Source organism: Egretta garzetta, unplaced genomic scaffold, assembly GCF_000687185.1.
Source record: "Egretta garzetta isolate BGI_Z169 unplaced genomic scaffold, ASM68718v1 scaffold629, whole genome shotgun sequence".
Lineage (NCBI taxonomy): Eukaryota > Metazoa > Chordata > Aves > Pelecaniformes > Ardeidae > Egretta > Egretta garzetta.
The window spans coordinates 1-25705 of NW_009260785.1; positions in this window are offsets into that span (position 1 = coordinate 1).

The window sequence follows — 25705 nt, forward strand, 5'->3', positions numbered from 1 at the left end:
TATCTAAGTCAAGGTAGACAGAATTTTATTAGTACTCTGCAGCATGCACGGCAATTAAAGAAGTAGATTCTTATTAAGGTCTTATTTTAACTAATTTAGAAATTCTAACGTTGTATAAAAGCAGGAAGAGTACAGACAACAGCATATTTGTTAAGCAACAGTGGTCAAAATCTCTCTACTTCTTTCAAAACCCCCAGTCAATGTTTCCTTTAAAGTTATGTTCCATGATTCAAGCTCTTGAGAATTCAAGTTCTTTGCTTCTATGCCTGGCTTAGCCAGCTCAGTCAGGTCTTTGTCAGCAGCTGGGAAGGATTGCAAGTACACAGCTACCAGCTCATTTAGGACCAAACTGTGGTACGCTTACTCATGATGAGCAGGAACTTACCCTCCCTGTGTTAGTTTTAATAGGAATTCATTAGGAGAAAATGCTGCAAAAATCCAGTGCTTAGTTGACAAATTGATACGTTTACCAAATATCAAACAGGATTGGAGCTTGCAAAATGCAACTCCAAAACAAAAGTTTCAGGTTTCATTGCAGTAGCCAAGAAGGTAACATTTCCTGATCTCTTGAGAGGAATTCTCGGAATTGTATGCAACTTCAACTTTTTACCTAACAGTACCCTAGAAACTGTAAAATATTCCAATGTTAATGAACAGAAAAAAAATAGAGTCATGACAAAGGGATAGCTGAAGACTACCTCTCTTCCCAGCAGAGAAATGCCTCTTGTGATTCTATTTCCTTCAGTAATGACTTCCTAGCAATCTTTTCTCTCTACTTCTCTCATGTGTATAAAGAGGAAGATAGACACGAAGAGAAACATTTTACAGAAAAATCATTTGACCCAGGCTCCTCCATGACACAGACGCCGGAGAACCTCCCTGGCAGTGAAACACAGGGAGGAAACAGGTGTGTGAGTGAGCCACGCACACACTTCCCTCAACAGTGGCCACAAAATTCAGACACAGCAGCCAAACCCCACTCCTGCAGAAGCAATGTCTGTGGCATAACATCAGGTAGTGTTTCTGGTAGATTAGCAATAGTGTGAGGAACCTTTTGACAAACAAGAGTAGTGGAAGGTGAAGCGGTATTCCTCTGGAAGAGGAATGGCTGGGAAGAGAAAGCAAGTAAAAGCCTGCAGAACCAAATACCACCTGATAATTCTCAGACTACTCAAAAACTGGTATCTCATTGCTGAGTGCAAAGTCCTTCTCTGTCTAATGCAGAACATCTTCGATGTTACATGTCTGTTAGTCTTCACAGAGCTGCTAAGCTCTTACTCAGTTGTGTTCACCTGTACATCATAGAATGCTTTAAGGATCTTTGATCTGTTGTGTATTTCCACAGCATCTATCAAAATGGAGTCTTGCTTCAAGCCTGGGTTTACAAATAGTGACAAGAGCCAATCTACACCTTTGCCTGTTGTCACCGATCCCTAGTTTTTCATTACCATATCACAAACTGAAGGGTTTCACTTCCATACATTTCAAAAATGTTGTAAGCAGTTTTTCAGAAATATTCACCTACTGCTTTTTCTTTGGTTGCAGACTGAAACAATGTGCAATATGTTTGCTTTCTGGTTATCCTAATAATTCTACAAAGTTTTTATTTTAGACCCCAAGTTAATTTTTACCAGTGATAGTGTTTTCTTCTTGTCCAGCATGCTTCTTCAAGCAGTATACAGATGCATAAACTCCACCTTTTATTTCAAATCACCCCTGTCACCTACGGAGCACAGCTCCTAGAAATTCTATGTTCTTTCCATATTTTGCTTTGCTGAGATCCTCCCGGGCATGCACTGCCAGTTTTCAAAATCAGAAGGAAGATGGACCTTCTACACAGATGGTGGTTTCTAAGCCATAACAAATTAACTGACCAAACTGCATAATATTCTCTGCATTGCAGTATTCACTCCCTACATGATGATATTCATCACCCACCCTCTTCCTTCCTCCACAGACTCTCAGAAGATTCACACTATATCCATTTCCAGCACTCCTCTCAGATTCCTCAGGCAAATGTCAATCAAAGCTTCCTTTGTTGGTGATACGTACATTCCTCCATGAGCTATAAAGGGTAAGAATGTCCCAACTTTCTACAGGCTATCATAGGCACGTGCAATATTATTGTCCCATAGTTTATCTTACCATACCCCAGAGAAATCTCATCATCCTGTTTTCTTTATATGGACTACAGATGTCTTAGCCAAGCTTCCTCACCACTGAGTCACCGACCAGGATTGTTTACGTCTTTGTAATGAGTCACCTTCAGGATTTGGCTCATTGTCAATACATGGGCTGACAGCTTCAGCTAGTCTCTGTTTTGTCTCATTCTCCTTCATCTTGTCAATGTAGTTGTACCTGTTGGGAGTATGAACACAAAATGGCTCCTTCCTACTTTTCCTTTTGCTTTCTTTATGCCACTTCATGTTGACTGATGTCACTTTCTATCTCTAGATTGACTGCTGTTGCAAAACTTTGACTTTCATGTTGTTCCAAGTTCCTGTGCCATAGGAAATCCAATTCAGATTTCTTTTTTGCATCCAAGAATATCAGTTGACATGCAAAAGTGCTATATCTTTGGTCAGATGTCAAACTACATTTAATATGTGTCCTTATTTATAAATAGGAATATTGCGAATATTGCAAATATCTAGGATGCTTTAGAAGTCATGTTGCCTTTTTTCCATATGATATCTTTTCTCTTATTGGAATGTGTAAATGACTAGGAATTCTGCTGGCCCAAGAACTTTCCTTTTTGCGCTATCCATCGCCATGAAGGTTCATTTTATGAATGTTCTGTATTTATTAATTCTTTCCTTTTCTAATCACTATGTTTAGTATGTCCACTCAGCACCTAACTCCCCCTTAGATCTAAACTCCTTGCAATCAGTGGTTGGCTGGGCTCCCAGAATTAGTCAGACTCATTTTCTGTTTCACCTTCAAGCTTTCATGTACTACTTCAGAGCTATTTACAGTTATGTTTCCAAAACAGCAGAGTAATATTAATATTTTCATTATCTCATTATTTTCTAAATTTATATGGTAAATATGTTTTTATATTAGTTCCTTTCCTTCAAAAGATTAAAAAAAAAAAAAAAAAGATTAAAGTGCTTGATAAGTTTCTTCAGCATAGTAACTGAATAACTGCTGATATCTCTATTCAAATTAAAACTGGGTTAGATACTTATGTCAGCAAAAAAATAAAGAAGTAATTTAATTCATACTTGACTGTTTGCCCCAGCTCAGTGTGCATATATCTGCCATAAAAGTTATCTGCCGTAGAAGAAAGCTTGTGATCCTAGGAAATTAGGACACTTTCACAGTACTTCACCAAATAAACTGAGAAGCGCATCTACTGTTAACTTCAATTATCTCATTATTTTCTAAATTTATATGGTAAATATGTTTTTATATTAGTTCCTTTCCTTCAAAATATTAAAAAAAAAAAAAAGATTAAAGTGCTTGATAAGGTCCTTTTAAGGGTCTTTCACAATTCCTTTTTTCTAAAGTGGCATTTGCTTTGTTGCATAAAAAACCTTACGGCAACTAAATTGGGGTGAGAGGTAAAATACTGCCATGAATTAGAAACAGGCTAACAAACCAAAACCAAAGAGTCAGAATTAATAATCAGTTTTCAAGGGAAAAGGTTAACAGAAAGGTGGCCAGAACTGAACCCAGTTTGCCAGGTGGGGGTAGAATGTAAAGATGTGAGTAAAAACATTATTGTGTTTAGTTATTACTAACACTATAAATAAATCTTACCTAAGTGTGTTGCAACTAAATCCGTGGAAATCACACCCAAAGAAATCTCCTTTAAGGATTCAGTCAGTGACTTCCAACATAAACCTGCTTTTTATTCAAAACCACAACTTTTGTGGATAGAAACATGCCCTTATCTTGTTTTTAAATACCAAAGAGGTTGTGCGAAGGGCAGAATATCTTTGAAGAGCTCCAAATCTTGTGTACACAAGACACAGCTATTCTAAAAAGTGAATCAGTTACTTAATTTTTCAACTTCGTCTACCGATCTTAGCTACAGTCCCACAGACATACCGAGTTTAAACAGACCCACTCACCCACCCAGAAGAAGGTTTTTGTGTCCTCTAGCACCAGTTCAGTCTAATGGCCAGCCCTATGATCCTGTTCATTTTCAAATCAATCTAGATAAACAAATCCTTCCATTTGTCATTATTGTTTCTCTTTTTGTAATTCATCCTCTGAGAAGTTACAAACTAAACAGCACTCAACCAAAATGGAAACTTCGTATAATAGTTTCTTTCATAAAGCACAAATCAAATATAAATTCACATTTTTTGAATATGGAAATACTCATAGTGATGAAAGTTATACTTAGTACATGTGGAATGTGTGCTTCATTTTTTAAGTGTGTTTTTTTTTTAAAATAACAATGATACCAGTGAACTTCAAGATGATGAAGTTTAATGGGCCCTGGAGCCTGCTCAGATCTAGCTGCCTCAATCCAAATGCTAATGTGCATTCAGAACTGAGAGCAGAGAAACTCAAGAGTCTGAAAGACTCATTGCCCTTGTGGGAACTATTATTTGTGCCAGTGAGAGGAGCTGCTGGCTGGTTTATGTGATTGAAAGATTGAGAACATTGGCCCACATGAGGTGTAACTTGGTTGTAGACGGGATTCCACTATGAAACTCTCCCTGATATTATGATTGTTTTTAGATGAGGCCAAGAATAGCGCTGTTTGTATTGCTTGAGCTGCCTGAGGTACTAATAAAGAGAGCAATAGACACTGTGCTGGATTCCAGAGGTGAAGAATGATCTAATAAGAATTTTTTGTTTTCAGATGCTGGACCTCATTTTGATGCTTTTCCCAGTGTGGTTCTGGGTAAGAGACCTGCAGCTGTAGCCAGCTAGCTGTTTGTACACTCTGACACACACAACCGTAAAAGAAAGCAGACTCATTCTGTGCGTGTCAGAGCCAATATCCCAAATTCTGGAGGTTTTCTATTAAACTTCCATTCAGTGAGGATCTTGAAGCACTCCTGCCTTAAAAGAAATGAAAACTTGTGAAGGCACACTGTTAACAACCAGACAACAACAACAACAAAATTGTATTCAGAGTAAGGAAAGCACAATTTACCCTGGACTTGGCTCCTCTTACAGTGTAGGACAAGATGGTCTCAGTGTTGCAGTTTAGCCGAGTGTTATGCTATCCATCAAAATCTGGGATGATACATGACCAAAATGTGGAACATCTGTATATTGTTGAGAGCCTCAGCATAACTTTTAATTGGAAGATGTGTTTTGAATGTTTTCTCACTTAGTGTGCTAAATAAACCAGCAATTTTAAAAACACAAACCCCAAATTATTTATGGGCAAACCGATGAAATCCCCATTCCAAAACCAAAACCAGCCCAGCATGAATGCTGACCTCACCTCTGCTACTACAGCTAACAGGAAAACTGATGCACTACTTAGGCTAGGCATAATTAAGAAGATAAAAAGTCTGCTAATGGATTTTTCAATTATTTGCTAGACATCTGCCAGGGAGAAAGATGCTGATCTGGATTCTGTTCCCAGGCCAAGTAACAGAGTGCAGTCTCTAAATAAAGCATATGTTATCATGAAGCCCAACACATAAAAATGGAGAGAGCATTAAAATGGATAGAGCAGTGTGTAAAATTGAAAGGGTCAGGCTGGAGGTGGGATTATGAACAATTTCACAAGGGATTGATTTGATTTACTATTTTGATTAATGGCCTGGCTCTAGAACATGGGAACACACTGATGGAGCCTGCAGGCAACACACAGAGGCATACATCAACATACAAGAGGACAAGGAAAACCCACTGAAAGAATGGGGTATTTGTGAATTGAAATGAGATGATACTCAGTAGTGAAAATAACAAAACATGCATGAAGACTAAGAACTAAAACTCTCATTTGGAGAAGACTCAGTAGAATCTGCTCTGGAACTACCAGATGACTGCAGCAGGCTAAAAAAGCAATGCTTTGCTAAGGTAACACTAGAGGAAGAGTAGTAAATTCTTAGCGTCCAACTGTGCAACCTTTGGGAGACTGCATCTGCAATACTGCATACAACTTGTGTTCAAGGAAAATTAGTTCATCACTAGAACAGGTGTAGAGATGGCATACTAGGATAGCCAGAAGAATTCATAATCTATCATGTGAGAGGAAACCGAAGAAAGTTCTGCTGGTGTAGCCTTATAAAATTAATTTGTGGTGGGCAAGTAAACATCAGGACAGCAGAATAGTTATATAAGCCAACAGACAGGGCTGGCACAATAAGAAGTTGGCAAGCACCCGTCATAAATTACTTGAGGCTGGAATTTGAAAGATGGTGTCTAGCCATTACAGCAATAACCTTCTGACAGAAGATCTGTTCTGGACTAGAGAGGCAAAAAACCATAACTGCTCTTCAGAAAAACTTAACAAGCTATGAAAATACGTGATAGCTGTATTAAAGAACTTGAACAGATAACTTGAGACTTCATTTCCATTCCTATGTTTCTGTCTGGTAAATTCACCTGGAAGGATAAATGCCCAGCTGGACACAAGTCTTGGTTCTAGAGGCCCATCAAGATCTCTGAGGAGAAAAGCTATGTTACACAAGCAGATATTTCATTGTGACAGTGAAGTCTTCTGTAAATGAGGGGCTGGGGCAAAAGAAGAAATAGGCTGACCATTTTCTATGGAGTAAGTATGCAGCCTTGCACAGCAAAGGATGGTACTTTGCCATCTGACCCAGCTAAAAGTCCATTAGCTGTATACAGTTTTAACCTGGCAAGAGGAACTCTCATGTACGGTGTTCAAGTCTGAGGACTAAAACTGTCCTCAGGCTGTCTAAAATAGTGCTGGACTAGTCTGAAATGAAGGTGAACAAAACATTAAAGAGTCATACTGGTGTAACTGAAAAAGTATTGAATCAAGGGTTCAACTTTTTGTTTTATACAATTCTGGCTCCTTGTAAACTAACATTAGTTTTCTACTTAAGCTCCTCTGACAAACAGGTTTCTCAGGTAATTTAATGTCATATAAATGAATATGACTATAGTTAAGCAGGCTCACAGAAAAGTGCTCTAGAAGCATTTTCTTCCAAGTTTATTTGATTCTGCATGGTGGGATACATGCAGGAAAGCTCTTTGAAGAAAACAGACAGTAACAGCCATCATCTCTACTGAAGAATATTGTTTAATCCAAAAAGATACAGAAAAAAAGCAACCAGGATAAAATGATGTTTAAAACAGATTGCAGCAATAATAGTTTCTATCATCCATAACACAAGTCCATTCTCTTAACATCATTAAAAAAGGGAAGAAAGGCATTCTCATTCCATACATTTTAACATTTTCTGTGTCTAATTCATTCATCAATTTTAAGCAAGAGGTTCTGGCTGAAAGTTCCATGTTTTCATTTGAACCCCTGAAGAAATTCATTGCAGAAGAGCCCTCAGATCTTACTTTGCTAAATTCAAGCAAAGTCAGAATTCCTTCAAAACCCACAATTCTTTCATAAGCAGTGGATTGAAAACATAAACATTGGCTTATTTCTGATCTTTTGCATCACTAAGGTTTTGTCCTACATGCTCAGATCACTCATTCATTCAAAAAAATACATGCTTAGTAACTGTTCAAAAAGTGGATTAAATCCTTTAACACATTATTACTGCACTGCCTCAATAAGCCCTGAGTTTACCAAAAAGGATATTTACTGTAAATATGGTACTAGAACCAGCTGCATCACATTGACACAAAAAGAAAACATACTGGATTGTTTAGAAAAAGAGGCATAATATAGTGGCGATTGCTTTCTCCTATACTTCTGAATTAAGAGTTTGAAATACTGTGCTTGAAGTCCCATAAAGCTTGGTATGCCTTGGGAACAGCACTCCTAGCTTAATTTGGGCCAGGCTCCTTTTTCCACTTTGAAGGAACAAAATGAGACTTTAACAGTTCCAGGAGCCTCTAGGTAGTTGCGAACTGAGGCCTCTAAAGCGTTCACATGGGCAGAGCTCAGCCCATGGTATAAAGCATGTTTTAGGGAGACCGACTTTTAGAGCAAGATTGGACCATCTCCCCTCCTACCAATGCAGAAATAAAAACTTTATTCCCCTCTCTCACTGTCTCCTATACATATTTTAAGAATTATGAGACCCTTCTTGAAGTAATATATGCAAGCGAATTGCAGTTGTGAGATTAATATCATTTAGGGATGTCCACAACTCACCAGTCAAAAAAGACAACTATTTGGAAAACAGTATAAGACAGTGGAAAGGGTAAGTTTCATCATAAACATTGTGGAGCTACGTAATATTTAGGTACAGAAGGTATTTAGGTACAAAAGGAATAGAAGCCACCCCTCCTCCTCATTCACCCCAAAAGATAATAGGGTCTCAAATCCCATCATGGAGCAACTTCAGAGATTTGTGTCATGCAGAACTATGTAGCTCAGGGCTTTTAGCCAGGAAATTCTGCAAGTTTGTCCTCAGATTAAATGGTGCCATGCAACCCAATCACATTACAGCTTTATTTTGAATGCTTACACTTGGCAATCCCTCTGGCTGAAGATGTCTTGTATTTTTTGGCTCCTGCAGAATTTGTACTAGAAAAACATTTTGGCACAATTGGCATCTACTGTTTAATCTCTTAAAAGTGTACAGAAATAAAATCCCTTTAATTGCTCTTAGGTATGCACATGTCTTGAAAGGTTTAAGACTAATTTTTATAACATGAACTAAATATACAGCCTGAACTAGCTTCCTACCCAGCCAGGATGATCTTTCTAGATCAAAGATGAGGATGCAGAAAGAATGCAATAAAATTGCATCAGAAAAGCAGCTCACTGTCTGGCACTGCTATGCGGGGGTTAAAGACATGTCTACATGGCAGCCCACAAGTACGATTTAAAGCTTGTTTGAGGATGTGCGTGCAAGCTGCAACTAGCTGGTCAAGTGTTGATAAGCATATTGCCTTAGCAGAGCAACGCGCGGACTGAAAACAATCTGTAAATTTGGGCAAATACTTAGGTGCACTGAACTCCAAGCTGCCCCAGCTGACACTTTAGTTGTAGGATTTAAATTCCTATCTAGCCATAATGACCAAGAAAATTCTGACAAGACTTTGTTCTAAGGATATTATGAATTCAAACAGTGGGTGTGAAGTGGGGAATGTGACTGGACCTTTGCATGTGAAGTTCTGTTTCATCAATAAAACTAAACTGCTAAGTTTCCGTGATACTCATGCTACCAGCAAAATCTCTACCTTCTCTGATTTCTCGTTGCAGTTGCTGAGCGGTATTTGGAAAGTGTTCCTGGACTGGGGTTTTTCAAGAGAAATTTCAGAGAAGAGTTTAGACGTGCTCTTCCTTAATTGACTGGATCCATAGACTGAAAAACAACCTTGAAAACCTGGAATAATAGTGCCTGCTTGTTTCAACAGACCCACCCATGATTGTGTGCTTTAATTTTTCAACAAGATGTGGACATAGGGCTTGAGGAAACCCATAAAAATGTTTGGTTTGGCTTTCTGGCAGTTTTCCCCAGCTAGAGCTCATGAAAAGCACTGAGGATGCGAGATCCTGCTAAGTTTCCATCGAGCGCCTGACTCGAACACCACAAGCAGCAGCAGCAGCAGCAGCAGCAGCAGGTCATCGACTGGAAACTGGAAACCTGCCATCTTTTAATTAGTTGCTCTCTACTTCATAGTAATCCTATTTAAAATCCTATAAAACGCAAGGTCAGGTTTGCTGTACAAGCTCAGATAATGCCAAGCCAAATTTTTAATCATGTAATTAGCCAGAAACACCTTTTTAGATGGAATAAATATCATCTCCTCATTAAAATTAGGGAGTATAATACATGGCCAGGTTCTGTTCTTTCCTATCCTTAATCATTGTCCAGATGAACAAAAAAGTTTCCCAGCTGACTCTGGATTCAAGAGCCACTTTGTTTTAACTAAAGACAACTGCTTTTGTACAGCTTAACTTGGATTTGCTCTCAAATTCCATGTAGACAATCTTTCAGATACGAGAACCAAATTCTCATTCCTCTTACACCCTATGCAAAGGTATTTTCAGCCATTCCAGTTTTCAGTGATTCCAACCAAATCACTTTGTGAGCAACCACTGGGTGCATTTTAAAAGCAAATAATGCTACCTCATACAAACTGTATGCAAGACCTTAAAGCAACGGATATCAAAGGCATCAAAGTCTTATCATCATTTACAGACTGCTGCAGAACGGAATAAGAAAGATTAAGTGTTACTTTGTCACACAGCAAATCAATTCCTGATTCAGGAGCAGAACATGGATCTCCTGACTACTAATCCAATAGCATGGAGGAAAATGTTGTCCTCATCTGGATCTAAAAGGAAGATTTCTCACATCTGTTCCCTTCCCCACTTCCACCATCACACCACTTCACTACTTGTTCAGGATGCTGGGCTGAAATGTGCTTCTTGCTGTGGCATTAAAAAAAAAAATAAAGGAAAAAAAAAAAAGCAGTAATTAACAGTGGGTGGGTTCTTATTAATACAAATTAATAAGGTTCTTCTGTAAATATGCTGCAGTATATTGTGTAATATAATATAATCCTAGTAATCTGAGCCCTTGCTACAGCTCTCTGCTATTAAATCATTGCCAAAAAGTGGGGAAAAAACTGCCAACCTTATGTGCAAATTATGAAGTGTGTAGATTCACAAGATTCTGCCTTATTGACAAAAGTAAACTCTTTTTGAAATAGACTGATTTAGATAGCCAATTTCTTTAAATGCATTTATTTTACCTTGCAGGCGTCATCCATTTGGGCAGGAAATTAACTTTTCAGCTACTGATCTTTTTCACAACACCTCCTAAAATGATATTTTCGTACGGAATGCTAGCAAGAATAGCTCTGTATTAACACACCCTGAGAATAAGTTTACAACGCCTGACAATGCCCCAAATATTTCAGTAGGTGCAGAGCATAGGGGCTCTTGGCATTGAGTCAGAACTCCAAGTCCCAACTCACAAAACAGCACAGAGCTGCATGCAGAATTTGACAGGTCTGGGGCTTAACCATCACCTCAAGCAGGCAGACAGGCAAGCAGCCAACCTTTCAAGAGCTACCTCGGGCTGCCATAGATCTCCCAGCTCTCAGCCTGGACCTTCCGCCGACCACTGGATCATCCCTCCTCTCCAGCGGTTTCTGTTCTAATGGGATGTCTTGGGGGATTTCTCTCGACACCCTTCTCACTCTTTAAAGCTCACTCTTCAGTTCCACTCCTCTCTACAGGATCCAGCTCTCCCTCACACACCCACTCTGGGGAAAAGAGATGAGTTTGAGACTTCCCAGCCTTACCGCAGATTCCTTTCTCAAACTTACAGCTTTCAGATCCATTTATCTAACCTACTACAGCTTAACAATCATGACACGTAGCGTAAGTGTTGCCAGGGATGAACAGGATTAGTAAATAGGGAGAAAAGGAAGCTTGATACTTTTTCCTAATGTGTTCTCAGATAGGGGCAAACCAGTAGTACTTCTACACCTGGAAATGATCCCGCACCAAGCCACTCTCCCAGCTCATCATCTTTTCAACTCTGCACTCAGCTTAAAGGATATTTCTCACTGCACAGGCTGTGTGTGTGACAAGATCTTCTCAGTTTTGTAATGGAGGTGTTCTCTGGAAAGAGTTGACTATGATTTTTCCAATGAAAATGACCAAATGGAATACACTCGTGGAAAGTCATTCTAGTGAAACGCATCCGTGTAATGTGTGTCCCCCCCGCCATTCGCCAGAAAAGAGTACGGTTTTGGTAAATGCTGTCAGTTGTTTATTTTAGAAAAAAAAAATAGTTCTCCACAAGTCATTTGTAAAGCCAAGACACAGTTCAGATTTCAAAATTTGTGGGAAGTTTTTGGTATTTATTTCCACAATTCCCATAAAAGCTTTGATACTTGTATACATTCTTCCTCTTATTTCTTATTAATAAGTAAAAGCAATGACATAAGTAATTGTTAAAGATTCAGTGCATAAGACCTTAAATACTTTTATACCTAAAGAAAGGGAAAAGGAATGCAAACATTGACAAAGTGAGAAAGCAGCTATAGCGTGTTTTACCAGTGTCAATCCTAACAGTTTTCACTTGTTCCACTGAGAAAAATAGAATTCCTCGTCATCCTTTCTTAGTTTTAGCACATTTGCCAAGAGGATTCTTTTCATACTAGAAATCCACCTTCATTTTTCTTTTATAGTGTACTGGAAAACCACCTTTATTTAGTATCCTGAATAAGTCTGTATGACAGGCAAGAAACGCTAATCTCTTGAGAAGGGGTTGCTGGTTTGGGGTTTGCGGCTTTTTTGACAGATTCCAAAAGATGCAAGTACATCCTAAAATTTGTCTAACTATGTGCAACCTACTACGTGCAACAAACATACATGCCAACACATCTGAACTGATACTGCTTATGCCACACGGTGACCAGAAGTTGTTAGATAAATAAAACAAGCCTAAACCAAACATAAGAATCTGAAAGAAGAGCGAAAAAATGAAATGCGTAAGATGGCTGGCAGGCCAAGGATGAGACACGACGGCTATATCTAGACTAGCAATTTAAGCATACAGAATGATCCTGGCTTCTGTAAACAACTGGCATGTCCCAGACCATGACCATATTAAATTGTCTCACCCTGCAAGCACGGGGCTGCATGCAACATATGATTTGGAAATGGTCACCGGTGCGTGCCGACTCCTGCACCATGCCCAGAAATTGTCTGGCAGTGCTAAGTGGCCCAGGCCTCAAATCACACCGGGGCAGCTGTAGCAATTTAACAGTACAGTTGATCAAATCCCAGCATCCAGGAACGTTGCTTTGATTTATGAGTACAGATGCAGCCAGTGAAGCCACACTGATCATTAATAATAGATGCCCAACGTCACCCTTCTGTTTCTGTGGAAAACACTAGCAATGCTTCAGAGATACAGCCCGGTGCATTAACAGCTCTCTATTTTCTCTTTATTTAGTATATTCAGGGAAAAGGGCAAGTCAATGGAAAGTTGTTGTCTGAGTTGATGGAATCGTTGGAAAGGAAACAATAAACAAAGGAAGCAGAATTGAAATGCGAGTTAAAGATGTCACTTTTCAGTTTTTTCCAGGGCTGCCCTGGAAACGGTTATTTTTAGGATTATCTTTGTAGCCCTATGTAGTACTTGCATGCCTTTGCTGCTTTTACAGTTATATATTAAATGTATAAGTACAAAACCAAAATACACGTTTCTTAGGCATTCCTTTGCACTCTAAGGCATTCCTTTTCTTAGCTATCTCCAAAACTTGTCTGATTTGGGATTATTATAGGACTTGAGTAGAAATACCTTTTTTTCCTTTTAAACTTATGTCACAAAGTAGACTTAGCAAAAGTCGTTTTACTGGTTAGCAAAAAAAAGTAATGATGGACTTTAACTTATGGTTATATCATTAGGAATATATATTTCAGGGCTGCGACCTTACAGCTGCAAAATATAGAACTGGTTTTACTTCACAAGCATTTGTCCAAACATTTTCTTTCATTTTGATCCAAATAGTTTCACACCCACTGAGTTAGACTTTGACTTTCAGGGTTCGAGCAAACTGAAAATTTCAATCAGCTCCTCAGCTAGAGTAAATTGGTGTAGCTCCACCATGGAGCAAAACACTGACTTCAGTGGAGCTACACCGATTAACACCGAGTGAGGATCGGATCCTGATCAAATTGAAACTCAATTGAAATTGCTGTGCTTCACCTGGTGTTTATTCACACCTCACATCAAAACCATGCAAAGCTATGAATTTTGCATGATTCTGATCCAAAGCCACACACCATATATGCTTAAAATTGAGTTCAGGTCATTCAGGAGTTCCACAATGCTAAGCAAATCTTTTGTTAAATATGGTTTGCGTTACTAGTTTGTAACAAAACTCCACACCAGGTGACTTTTGTGTGGTCTGGTGTTTCATTGTGAACATTTTGCACTGCTCTAATGAAACATGAGTTCTAAGACAACTAGGGGATAAAAAAAGAGTTTCTACTCGATGTTTTACCCACGAGTTCTGCAATACGCACACAAACTGTGGTCACGACATTAAACTCCTCATGGCTAAAATTTGAAACCTAATTCCTTATTAAAGCACCTAAATAATGCCAGTGTGATATTCTAGAGATTCCATGCAATGGACGGCAGCTCTCATTAGCGGTGGAATTGCAAGTCAAATCACTTTGCCTTGGGCCTTCACATAGTCTGGGATTTCATCAGAGCTTGCAAAGGGATTGAGACAAGGTTTTCAGAGGTATTTATGCAAAAAAGTACCTGAAAGCTCAGGTGGCCATCTAGGGCTAGACCCAGTGTAGCCACTGGGCTCTTTAGAAAGGGGCAGGAAAGGGCCTGTGTGTAGAGCTCTCCCAGTATCAGCCAAGAAGTAACACACTAACAGGAGCCCTTGCACTCTCTCGGGAGCTTTGGTGGCAGTCACAGCTCTGGGCATGTGGGATCACGAGCCTGGAACATAAGGTTGCTTAACCTAGACAAAAGTATTGCGTACAGTCGCACATTTATTGCATGTACATGAGTCTGCTGCCTTGCCTTTTCCATGCAAGAAATGTGTATGCCACATGCACAGCAGGCCAGATGCCTCCAAGAAGCTTTGAACTTACTGTATTTGCCCTGGACAGCTGATTTGTGCATGTGAGGTAGATTTGATACACACAAGCAAAATGCACATCTGGGATTCCTGGATTGCTCTGGGCAAAATTTTCAGGTAGAAAAAGGAGATGTATGGAGGGAAATGGTGACAAATGGCAGCCTTATGCTAATGAGGCTTACAGCATCGCTTACAACTTCTTTCACTGCCCTTAGTGGAAAAGGCCAAAGACAGGACAAGGCCAAGTATTCCCATCCAAATGGCTCCACAATGTGGTGGGCAGCAACAAATCCCTTCAGGTGAGGTGAGTACAGTATTGTGGGTGTTTTCCCATGGGAGAGTGCTCTAATACACAGCTCCTATACGCAGGCCTGCCATGCTGAGCCTTTCAGAAAGGATGAGAGAGGAACGTATTTTTGATACTTCTGCTGAAGCTTTGGAGGAATATGGGTACCCACCTGCTCAGAGCTAGGCAGGTGCAGCAATACAGACAATCAGAATTCTAGCCACATGGAAAAATTGAAGTCTGTGGTGAGAGGCCACTTGAACTTAGGCAATCCTAGGGTTAGATGGCACTAAGAAAGAGACAGCCTCCGGGTTTCATGTGACTCAGTTCCATGCAAGAAATTCCCTAACCTTCTGATGAACATAGCCTGTGATAAATTGTGTAGGATTTAAGAAGAGCTAAGGTACTGACAACTTCAACAGAGAAGTTCCTTACAGTCCTGAAGTTTTGTTACTGAGCTTTTCCCCAAACGCCACCTTGTTAACATGGCTGAGCCATGCAGGATCTCTCTGTACCAGCACCTCACTAATCCACTTCAACTCAATGTTGCTTTCTAAAACACATAATCTGGCATGGGACTGAACTTCTCCTAAGGCACAGAGCCAAGGCCATCTTCTTAAAAATCCCTATTGTGAGAGGAAATGTTGTATTTTATATATGTTTATACCACTCCCAAAGTACAGGACACCTGAGGGAAACCTTTTCCTCATCTATAAACCCTTGAATTTATGTATTCCATCTTTTAGCAAAGTGAAAAACTATGAAAATTCTGCACATTCCTATCTCCCCATTTAAAGATCTATCAACATGAGGTCCATCAGATGAGAACAGAGAACCAAACAGCTGCGTTACTCCCCAGCTACCAATAAAGATAAACTCCCAGGAAAGGGCAAACCAAAGGAATGAGTCCATGGACTTCTGCTCTCCAATGCCTTTTAAAGAACCCTGTGTGGCTCCTTTACTGTGATTTTCAGATATGCTCTCTTGTATCGTTCGGAATCTTGTCCTTAGCACCCCATTCCCATAGCATCCTGGAGTTCAGTGGGTTTAAATGTAAGCATTTGCATCCTGGCTTATACACTGGTTTCATGTTATTGCAATACTTTGAAAACCTCCAATGGTGATCTGACCATTAAAGCAAGCTGTAAATTAGACAGTTTGATTTAGCATTTCCCTATAGGGAAATAGTGTGCTTCTTTATACAGGGTAAGGCCTTACTGCTGGCATGATTCTTTAGGCATGAAGACAAGAATGTATTATACTCAACAGTGGTACAGATGCCTGAACAAAACATTGCAATATGTCACTCATTTCTCTTGGAAGCAACTCGTGCTTTTTGGACCATAGCCACACTGGTACTTCACTCAAACTTCCACTGTCTTTCACAGAAGAAAGCAATGCGGGAACTGGGAGACAAGAAGATAAAAATAGCTAAGCTTTCCCCATTGAAATTTCAAAATGTGAGAGAATGGAGAGAACACTTTCTCCATCCCTTGGGAAAATTAGTCCTGTTATTGCCAGCACCAAAACCAAAATCTTCTTCTGTGGTCTAGCGTAACATACTTCTCTGGGTCAAAATTACTTGATGAAAATGTTTATTTCCAAAGGCTTTCTATTTTGGGTCTTCAGTGTGTCCATTTACAGAACAGGAGAGCCCTGGAAGTTTTGCATAGTACAGTGTTTAATTTTGCTTAGGCTACCATCCCTCCCCAGTCCCATAAAAAGGTTTACATACAATAGATCACAGAGACCATAAACTAAAGACAAAGACCTACACAATGCTGTTGAGGTAATTCTTTGTGCGCTGCACATACCGGTGCTGTACAATATTTGAGGAAAAGCACAGTAAACTGTTTCAGACATCTGTTTTTAAGGTTGCAGAACACTGCAATGTAAAAAGCAGACGCTGAAGCACTCTCATTTCCACCAACTTCAAATGATCCTGGATATTCAGTGGAGAGCACCGAGCCGAGTAACCACTCTCCCAACTGACAAGAATAGCATGATGTTAAATGAGACAGATTCTCATGCTGCCAGTATGTTGTACTGTCACGATTTCTTTGCTCTCCGTATGATGAAATAGGTGGGAAGCAGAGTTTGACAACTGTGCATTTGCCTTATCATATTCGCTGTTAATTCCACTATTAGGTACTGTATCAGGTTTCAGTGCCCCGTTTCAAAGAGCACAGCATCTGCTTATTAGAATTTACACTGCTGTCTCTAGTCAACAGACAGCATAAATTCTAAATAAAACTGCTTACTACAGCTATAGCTCCATGATTTCTTTCAATATATTAAATACTTTATCAAAAACCAATTCAGGGATCATGTCAAAATGAAGCTGAAACAAAGCAGCTTTCGGGCAGCTGCTCAGCATTCCTCCTTCTGCCTTGTTTTCTTTTCCCTAAATGAAAGGAAACTAGGGTTCCTGTTTGTTCTCTAAACCTCCTGCCCATAGCACAGCATCCTCCATAGCAAGCCAAAAGCACAGCGGCCATCAGCAACATAGCTGGACTTTGGTGGCAGCAAATGCTTCACTGAAGTACACTGTTCCTTTCAGGGAAGTAAAGGCAACACATTGTATCACCTCCACAACTTTTAATAGTTAAATTCTCCATCATCTCGAGTAGGTTGTTTAAGAAGCCTTCTCAAAGTCCACATCTGCAGATTCTGGAGAACACATTGGGGGAAGGATGACTCGTGCATTTCTGATTCAAAGAGGTCTAATTTTCCTTTAGTGAGAAGGAGAACTCAAAGACACTTCAAGAGACTTGCACAGAGTTCAAAACTGCTTTTTTGGCTGCTACTACTTTCTGCCATCTTTCACATACTCTGGATCTTAAGTCTGTGCCTCATGACAAAGACTGCTGCAAAGTACTCAAGGACTTTGTGAAGGCACTCTACCACCTACGAAGCCAAGATATTCTTCAGCTCCTTTGCAGTATATGGCTCAGTAGTGGGCTTCCTGCCAGTGCTCTGCATAGTGATCTGACAGCACTCCAGATCCCAGTAGAAAAACATTTGGGGGGCTGTTGTTGTTCGTTTGGGGTTGTTTTTTTTTTTTTTTTTCTTAAAGACCTCTAAAGTATGTCCTTGAAAGAGGGCCTGGTTTATGTTTTCTGTACTCACAGGAAGTGTATAGAAAAAAGCAGCAAAAACTAGAAAAATGAAGCAGTAACCACCATACACCTAATCAGATGAAAACCACATTGCATTTTCTTTCTTTTAGCAATCAAAGACAGCCTGCCAGTGTCTCTGCTTGTACTATAGGTTGTCAGTCAACAGCTGTTAGCGAGCCAGCTCATGGGAAGGTAAGGCCCTACACGTTGTGTTCCCTCAGCTGAGGATGATGGCATTTAACAACAGCCCAGGTAATAACGCTTGAAACCTTGGCTCGATTCACCCTTGTTCTGGGGCAGGTAAGTCCAAACCTAACATCTGGAATGAGCACAGGCCATGGCAATACCCTGGGTAATTTGGTAGTGAATAAGAATGTGCTTTACAGCCCGCTCTCTGGACTCATCTTCTGGACAACTAAATGACTTGGGACTTTATTGAGCGTTGCTCTGAGAACATGCTTAATTGGTCCATATTCTGATGATGGTACACCAGTGTGGGGACAGATCTGGCTGCTGCCCTGTCCCCCACACTTCCATGCATATACTCCTGGTGAACAGCAGCTTAGAGGCAAGAGCAGTATATAAAAGTTTTCTGAGCAAACTTAACCACTAGTGAGACCGGTTTTGATAAAAATTAAGTATAATCCAGATGTCAGCTTAACACGGGGCTAGCCTGAAAAGGACTCAATGTCTTTATGACCAATTATGGTCAAAGAAGCTTTTGTTTTGATAATAGTGGGTTTGACGATATCTGTCTTCAGAAGGAGGATGTCATGTTTCCTACATGACATACCTTCTGTATTGTGTCTTGTTTTCCTGTGTTGTGTCTTTTCCAGGTTCTATTTGCCTCTTGAATCTTTTCTTGGGGGATATCCCATTTTTGTTTCATTGCTTTTTGTCCTTAGAATAACAGATCATTTACATTATGTGTTGGAAAAATGTTGGGTTTATGGATGTTCTTTCTGTTTCCTGTGCTACATAGCACATGAATGAATTTACCAACCTGACAAAAATTGAGACTAAAATGTAAAGGACCCTCCTAAAAATCCAACATAAGTAAAAAAAAAAAATCTGTTAAATAAACCTTAGATGTTTGGCACTGGGGTTTTTCTTGTTCAATGTAAATACATGTAGTTCTCTGCACGGTTCATCATGAATATTTGTTTATATGCCAGACAGGGCATTTGAATCTAGGCTTTTCTTTGTTCTCCATCCTATTATTTTATATTCATACAGGCTATATCTACCCACAGTAAAGACAGAGAAGAGGCCTGCTCACCTGGAGCATGTTCTGGAGAAGGAAAGTCAAACATGCCCAACTCCTGCCAGCTGAAGCTACCTCTGCTGTGCCCAGAGGAGGTGCTGAAGGTTCTTTGTGGCCACTGAAACATCAACTACCAGCTGGAAGGAGTTGGTTACCAAGAGTGGCACAACAAAGAGCAGAAGGTGTGCCCAGCAGCCAAAACGTGCCTAGCTATCAAAGCATCTCACTGCAGTTCTGTCTCTGCAGGGTACACTCCAGGTACACAGGCACTTTGCAAGCAATGGAAGAAAATCTACACGCTGCAAAAGTTCATGCATGTCTTTGCCTTGGAAAAGAGTTCATTTTCTCTCTACAAGCTCCTCAAAACAGGTAACCTTTTACCACTGTGAAAGTATCAGAGCAGACAGAGCCTTTATCTGAGTGGAAAAAAGAGAAGGGCTGCAGGGCCACATGGACACAACCGCGCCATGGTATGGTTGTGTATGCCACCCAGCCAGTGTTTACCGATGGAGCTCTCTAAAACGTCTCTACCCATGTCATTAAATCTGTGTCCGATTGCACTCAGTACAGTGTGGCCTGGAGTGAGTGGGGCTCCTTGTGGTTGAAATCACAGATGCTAATTCTTTTGGAGGCAAATATGGACATCTCAGTAAAGAGAATGGTTTGTGAACCAGTGAAGGTGAATATGTCCCTGTGGCAGTAACCATTTTATATGGAGCAGACACGCATGGATGGGAACTGTTAGCAGTTCATTTCTGTGGGAGAACCTGCATTAGTCAAATGAAGCTGCAATAAGGCTTTTTGGTGGTCACCCCTTCTCACCATTATCTCAGGGCCCTGCCCTCCCTTTCTTCCCAGCATGGCCAGACTTGCCCTGGCATGCTCTCCCTCTTGAACCACTGGCAACTTCTTCCAGATGTTTCCACTACAGCTGTCACAGCCCAGAAACCTGGGCAGCACTGGTAGCACATGAGACTCAGGCATGTTTGTACCCATGTGGCATCCTTTTTTTATTGCTTTTATTGAACACTTCTATATGAAGAACATATTTGCAGGAATCAAGTTTCATTTCTGAATAATTACATATATGAAAATGAACTGAGTAATTGAATTCCAATGAATAATTCAAGCAGCTGTAATATTTGAATCTATAATCTGCCAGAGTGTTATATGATCTTATTTCCATTTGATTCCTGAGAGGAAGTGCCTTACAAGCACTGGTACATAAAGTTGTCTCTAAACACAGACACCATCCATCGTAAATGTTTAATGTCCAATCATGAATTACAGCACCTGTTTTAAGTGATCAGCTACTAAAGGATATATAAAAAAAAAAAAAAAAGAGGACGGAAATAGGGGTTTCTTTCAAGAAAGATTATTTCCTGCTGTTGAATTTCTACATCTCAATAAAGTGCCAAATTCAGTCTTTGTTCTTGCAACATCTACTGCGCATATAGCTGAAAACTGAAACAAAGATCTTAGCATAGAATTTCAGCTACACCACCAAATATTTCAACCTCATTTTGCATGCACAATGATTTAAAGCTTTGGCTATCTGTATACATGTGATATACTAGAAAAGAGGGCCCGCAAACCTTTGTTCACTTTCTCAATGATTTTTTCATCAATCTTGTCTAGTATTACAATTGGGTTTAGCATTCCTGATAATTTGTAAAATGTCATTTTTATTACACACACCCATATTCACCTGCAAAAAATATATTCCATGGATCCTCTATAAAAAATTCCTTCTAATCAGGATAATACCTTAAGAGTTAAGTGACATGCAATGAATAATGAAGAGTCAGCAATAAGTGGTAAAAGTCAGTGCCTTACTAAAAATAAATAAAATAGAGAGGAAAGTAAAAATAATAGGGTATAACAGAATTGAAGGGGGGGGGGGAACCTCACAGACTGTTTTGGAATGATTCACATGCAGAAAAATGGGGAAAAATTCACAGTGGATCTGTTTCTCAGGGAGTTTGGTCCAAGTCTCACTGGCAAGAGTGAAGAGGCAGACTTCAGAAATATGAAGCAAGGAGAAAGACATAAAAAAATAGAGTGAGGGGAAGGACTTTGTGCCACTTTTTCCTTTTGGCCTTTATACTCTACACACATTTTCCTTACCCTTACTCATACTTGTTCGTCTGGGGGAAATGTTGGGATTGGGAAGTGATCCATGAGAATGAAGCAGCTTGAAAAGCATTATATTAGTCTGTGGAATAAGTAATACTTCAACCAAGTGAAGTAATGGAAACCGCTTCACCCAAGTCATTTAAAATTGGACTGAATAAGGCACTGGAGATTATGCTGAAGGGAACAATTCTGCATTGGCAGGAGTATGGACAAGATGACTTAATAGATCTAGTGTCCATGTGCCAAATCCTGAGATCCGGATCCAGTTTTTATTACTCTATCGTTACTAAAGTTGAACTTCCATTCACGTTATTGGGAGCTCACCCTGACACAAGGAAAAAATAACCAAGAGCTTCAGGATTTATGCATAAAAACACAAATAAAAACTATTTCCGTATAATTTTAAAACTCAGCTTGCTACATAACAATTACAAAGCTTGAGGGCAAAAATAGATAGATCTATATAGAGCACTCCTGGAATTATTCCTAACAGCCTGCCCATAGAAGTTACACAGAGTTTATCTAGTTTAACTGGTTAAGACTCACCAGATCAGTGGATCAGTGAAAACCTTACTACTGCTGACTTGAAATAAGTCTCTGTGCATATGTTATGCTGTTCCTGAAATGGGTAAAAATAGCTGTGAATAAAATACTACGATGAAAATTAAAGTCTAAGTACGCTTTGCCATTTAAGCATGGGAACAGTATTAGAAGCTGTTATTAAAAAGCACATAATGTAAATATAAGCAACAGCATTTTTCCCTTTTCTTCATTAAAAATCAGTGGGGCATTTCAATGTAAATGATAGAAGATTTAGGCTAAATGGAGTCTGTTTTCCTTGGTGTAAAAACATCTGTAAAAGAATCAAAGCTCTTCAGAGATTGTGCTAAATTCTTATTTGTTTTAGTTTTAAAACAAAATAGTAGTAATTAAACTAAAATTATTCCAGAAATGCTATTAACACATTAAAAATGAGAGAGTTGAGGGTGCTCCAGGGACAGAGATCTGTATGTCCTTGTGTGTACACAAGGGTTGGTTTAGATGCAGTTAAATAGCTCCAATTTTCACATTCACACCAATACCTGTCACCCACTAAGACTATTCCTGACACGGCAAAGGTGAATCAGTTCCCTCTGGCACACTACAGAACGATCAGACAGAAAAATCAAAGGCTGCATTGACTGTGTTGGGAAAAAAAACAGCCAGAAAGATAGCTGAGGTAGCAAATTCTTTACTTTGTGATGCACGGATATATACATTAGTTATACTGAAGTTAAAACTTCCCAATATGGGGGAGAGGATTGGAAACTGTAGGACAGTGGAATTTCTTGCCTTCTAATAAAAAAGCTACATTAAAAGTCAGTTGGAGTCTTATTAGAGATTTTTACACTATACTGAAAAATTTCAGAGATACTTTTCAAAATTTGTCTTTTTAGAAATTCTTACATGTGCATACACTGAGCACTAGTTTCCATTAAGGGATGACATTTTTCTCTTATCTTTCTGGAGTAAGGATATTGCCCAACACTATAAGGCTACAAAAAGTCATGTGTGTGCCCCAACTGCGAAGAACGGAAATCTTATTTCTTTCTTTTCTGTTTTTTTTTTCTTTTTTTTTTTTTCTAGATCTACACAGAGGCTGTAGGAAGCCTGGCACATCATCTTTAAAAATATCACTAAATCAAAGCGAAACTCATCAGTGAGCACATTCAGATATGGGAGAAAGAGCTGCTCCCTTGCAGCAGCTGGAGAAGAGATGATGGCAATGAATTAACCTTGGAGGGATTCGCAGTTGGCCCCTGGGTGTGCAGACAGCCCGACATGTAGCCTGATCCTGACCCTACCCCTCTCCAGATGAAGACATAAGCGGGAGGTCGCCTTTTCTAGAAAGTAAGGCTTAGCTGGCGCAGCCGGCTGCGTGGCTCCCAGCCACACAGGTCAAAGAAGTTTTCAAGCCTAAATAAAAACAGAAAGACCTGTCAGGTCTGAGCTGTCAGTGGGACTCAGGCACTGGCTCCTCACTTGCAAGCTCCTGCGAGTGAGGACACGTTTCACAGCACAGTCCAATGCTTTTTCCTTCATGGTGCTACATGTCCACCTGTCAAGGGCACAGCATTACACCTGCAATGTATCAAGAGAAAGAGAAAGGCAGCAATGCCCCTTGCCATGTCCCAAACCCAGTAGAAGACAATTCCTAGCTGCAGCTTAGCCTCAGCTAAGCTAAATCTGCCCACACGGGACATGGTTTCCCAGACATTTTGCCAGATACTTTGCTGGACACATTGAAAAACTCTCACGTGCCAGAGACAAAGAGGTATTGAAAAGGCTGAGGAGAAAACACAAGTGGTCTGACACCACTGCTCTGACAGACCAAGCATCAGGCAGCTAATACTGATTGCACAATTTTAGAGGAGTGCAAGGGCTGCATTAATTTGCACCACCTACCTAAGCAGCTGTGGTTGACCACGGGCATGGGGAACAAGGGCAGAAGGCGTGCGGAGATAGATATTGTTAATATTGTATTACTGCATTAGTACTTCACAAAGACAGAAGCATGCATCGGGTCTCCTCCCATGCTGTTCAAGCATGAGACAAAGAGAGCAATTGCTGCCTTGAGAGGTTACGGTCGATACAATGACCAGAACTGCTGCAGTCCTCCCCAGCTTCAGCTATACCCTGTAGATGCACCTGACTACTTGGCCTACCATTATTTTAAAAGAGAATAAAATGGCTTTCTGCTTCTTTGGGTATGAAAGGCATCACTTTCACAGTATGCTTCATCTGGAACTGTATTTAAGTAAACTCAAGAGAGCATATTCTATATAGGCAATACAAAATCATGTGTGATTTTTTTGTTGTTGTTTCAATAAACAGGGCTTGAGTAATGTCAGGGTTTATGTCTTTTATTTTATTTGGAGGGACTACTTTTTAACGGAAGCAGGAAGCAGTCCTTGGACACATTAAGTCACAATATATAAATAGCTCTACTGAGAGTATAACAAAGGCTCTTTTGTGCTTTTTTACCAGCGGAGCCAACCGTACATGCAACTTAGTAACATAAAAATACCTCATCCCTACTTATGACACCTCTACCTTATAAAAATTATTAAGACATACATTTAGAATTTCTACCAAAAGAAAATTATTTTCTGTGCATTGCTTAGGAGAAGTCATACAGTAGTTGAAATTATTTTCTTTAATAATTGTAGAGAAATGAAAGATATTTGCTGTTGTCTAATTGCTAAATAGACCATACAGTTAATTAATCTTGAATTGGAATACATTTGTGGAAATATGCTTCTCCATATGGTTTCATATTTATTTCTGCAAGGTAAATACGGTGACAGGATTTTTTCAAATTAGACTATACAATTTTTTTTTATTAAATCAAAACCAGTAGAGTTCCTACTTAGCGAGCGTTCTGGAGCTCATTTTAAGCCATTTGAAGGAGGTCTGAAGTTTATTGGATTTTAAATACATTCTTTTCTCCATCAAGGGTCTTTTAAAGGATAGTTTAATCTGTCTAATTTACATTCAGGAATTTCATCTTTTACATGCCAGGCTTCGGGACTGTCAAATCCTTGGGCTTTTCATTCTTATCAAACATAATAAAGTGATCATATATAACCAGTAGGATGTGTTTTTTTGATTTTTATCCAAATGCCATTTTCAAATCCAATTTAAGTCATATAGGATGCCAGTTTTGTACAGTTAAGAAGTTAGACAGGTTTTCCAAAGAAAGATTATCAGTAGTAAGTATAAACATATGTCAGTTCATTAACTCTTTAAAAATATCCAGCACATCAGACTTGATCCCCTCCTACATTGTCAAGTACTACCGTGGGTCCTGCTTGAGGCTCTGCAAGGTCCTCATACAAAGACTTCCAAAACCTGTGGAAATCTTTTGCCTTCCTGGTGGGGTTTGTACTTAGGCCAACTCCAATACATCTGAACATTTTATTGAGTGGGCTTGATCACGTTTTGAGATTTGGGGCAGATAAGGGCCCTGTGCAGGCTATTCCAGCCACTGGTTAGAGTAGCTTCCAGTGAAATGTTCTCCAGCTGCTCCATAGCTTAAAGAGTTATTATATCCTACTTACAACCAGAGACAGAAGCTAAATTTGCCTATTGTCAGTCAATCATCCCCTCTTCCCCCTCTCTCCTGCACATGTAATACTCCATTTTAACCTGACTAATAAAAGAAGCTTTTTCCCATTTGGTTAAAATCAATACAGCTTCTACACAAGGTGT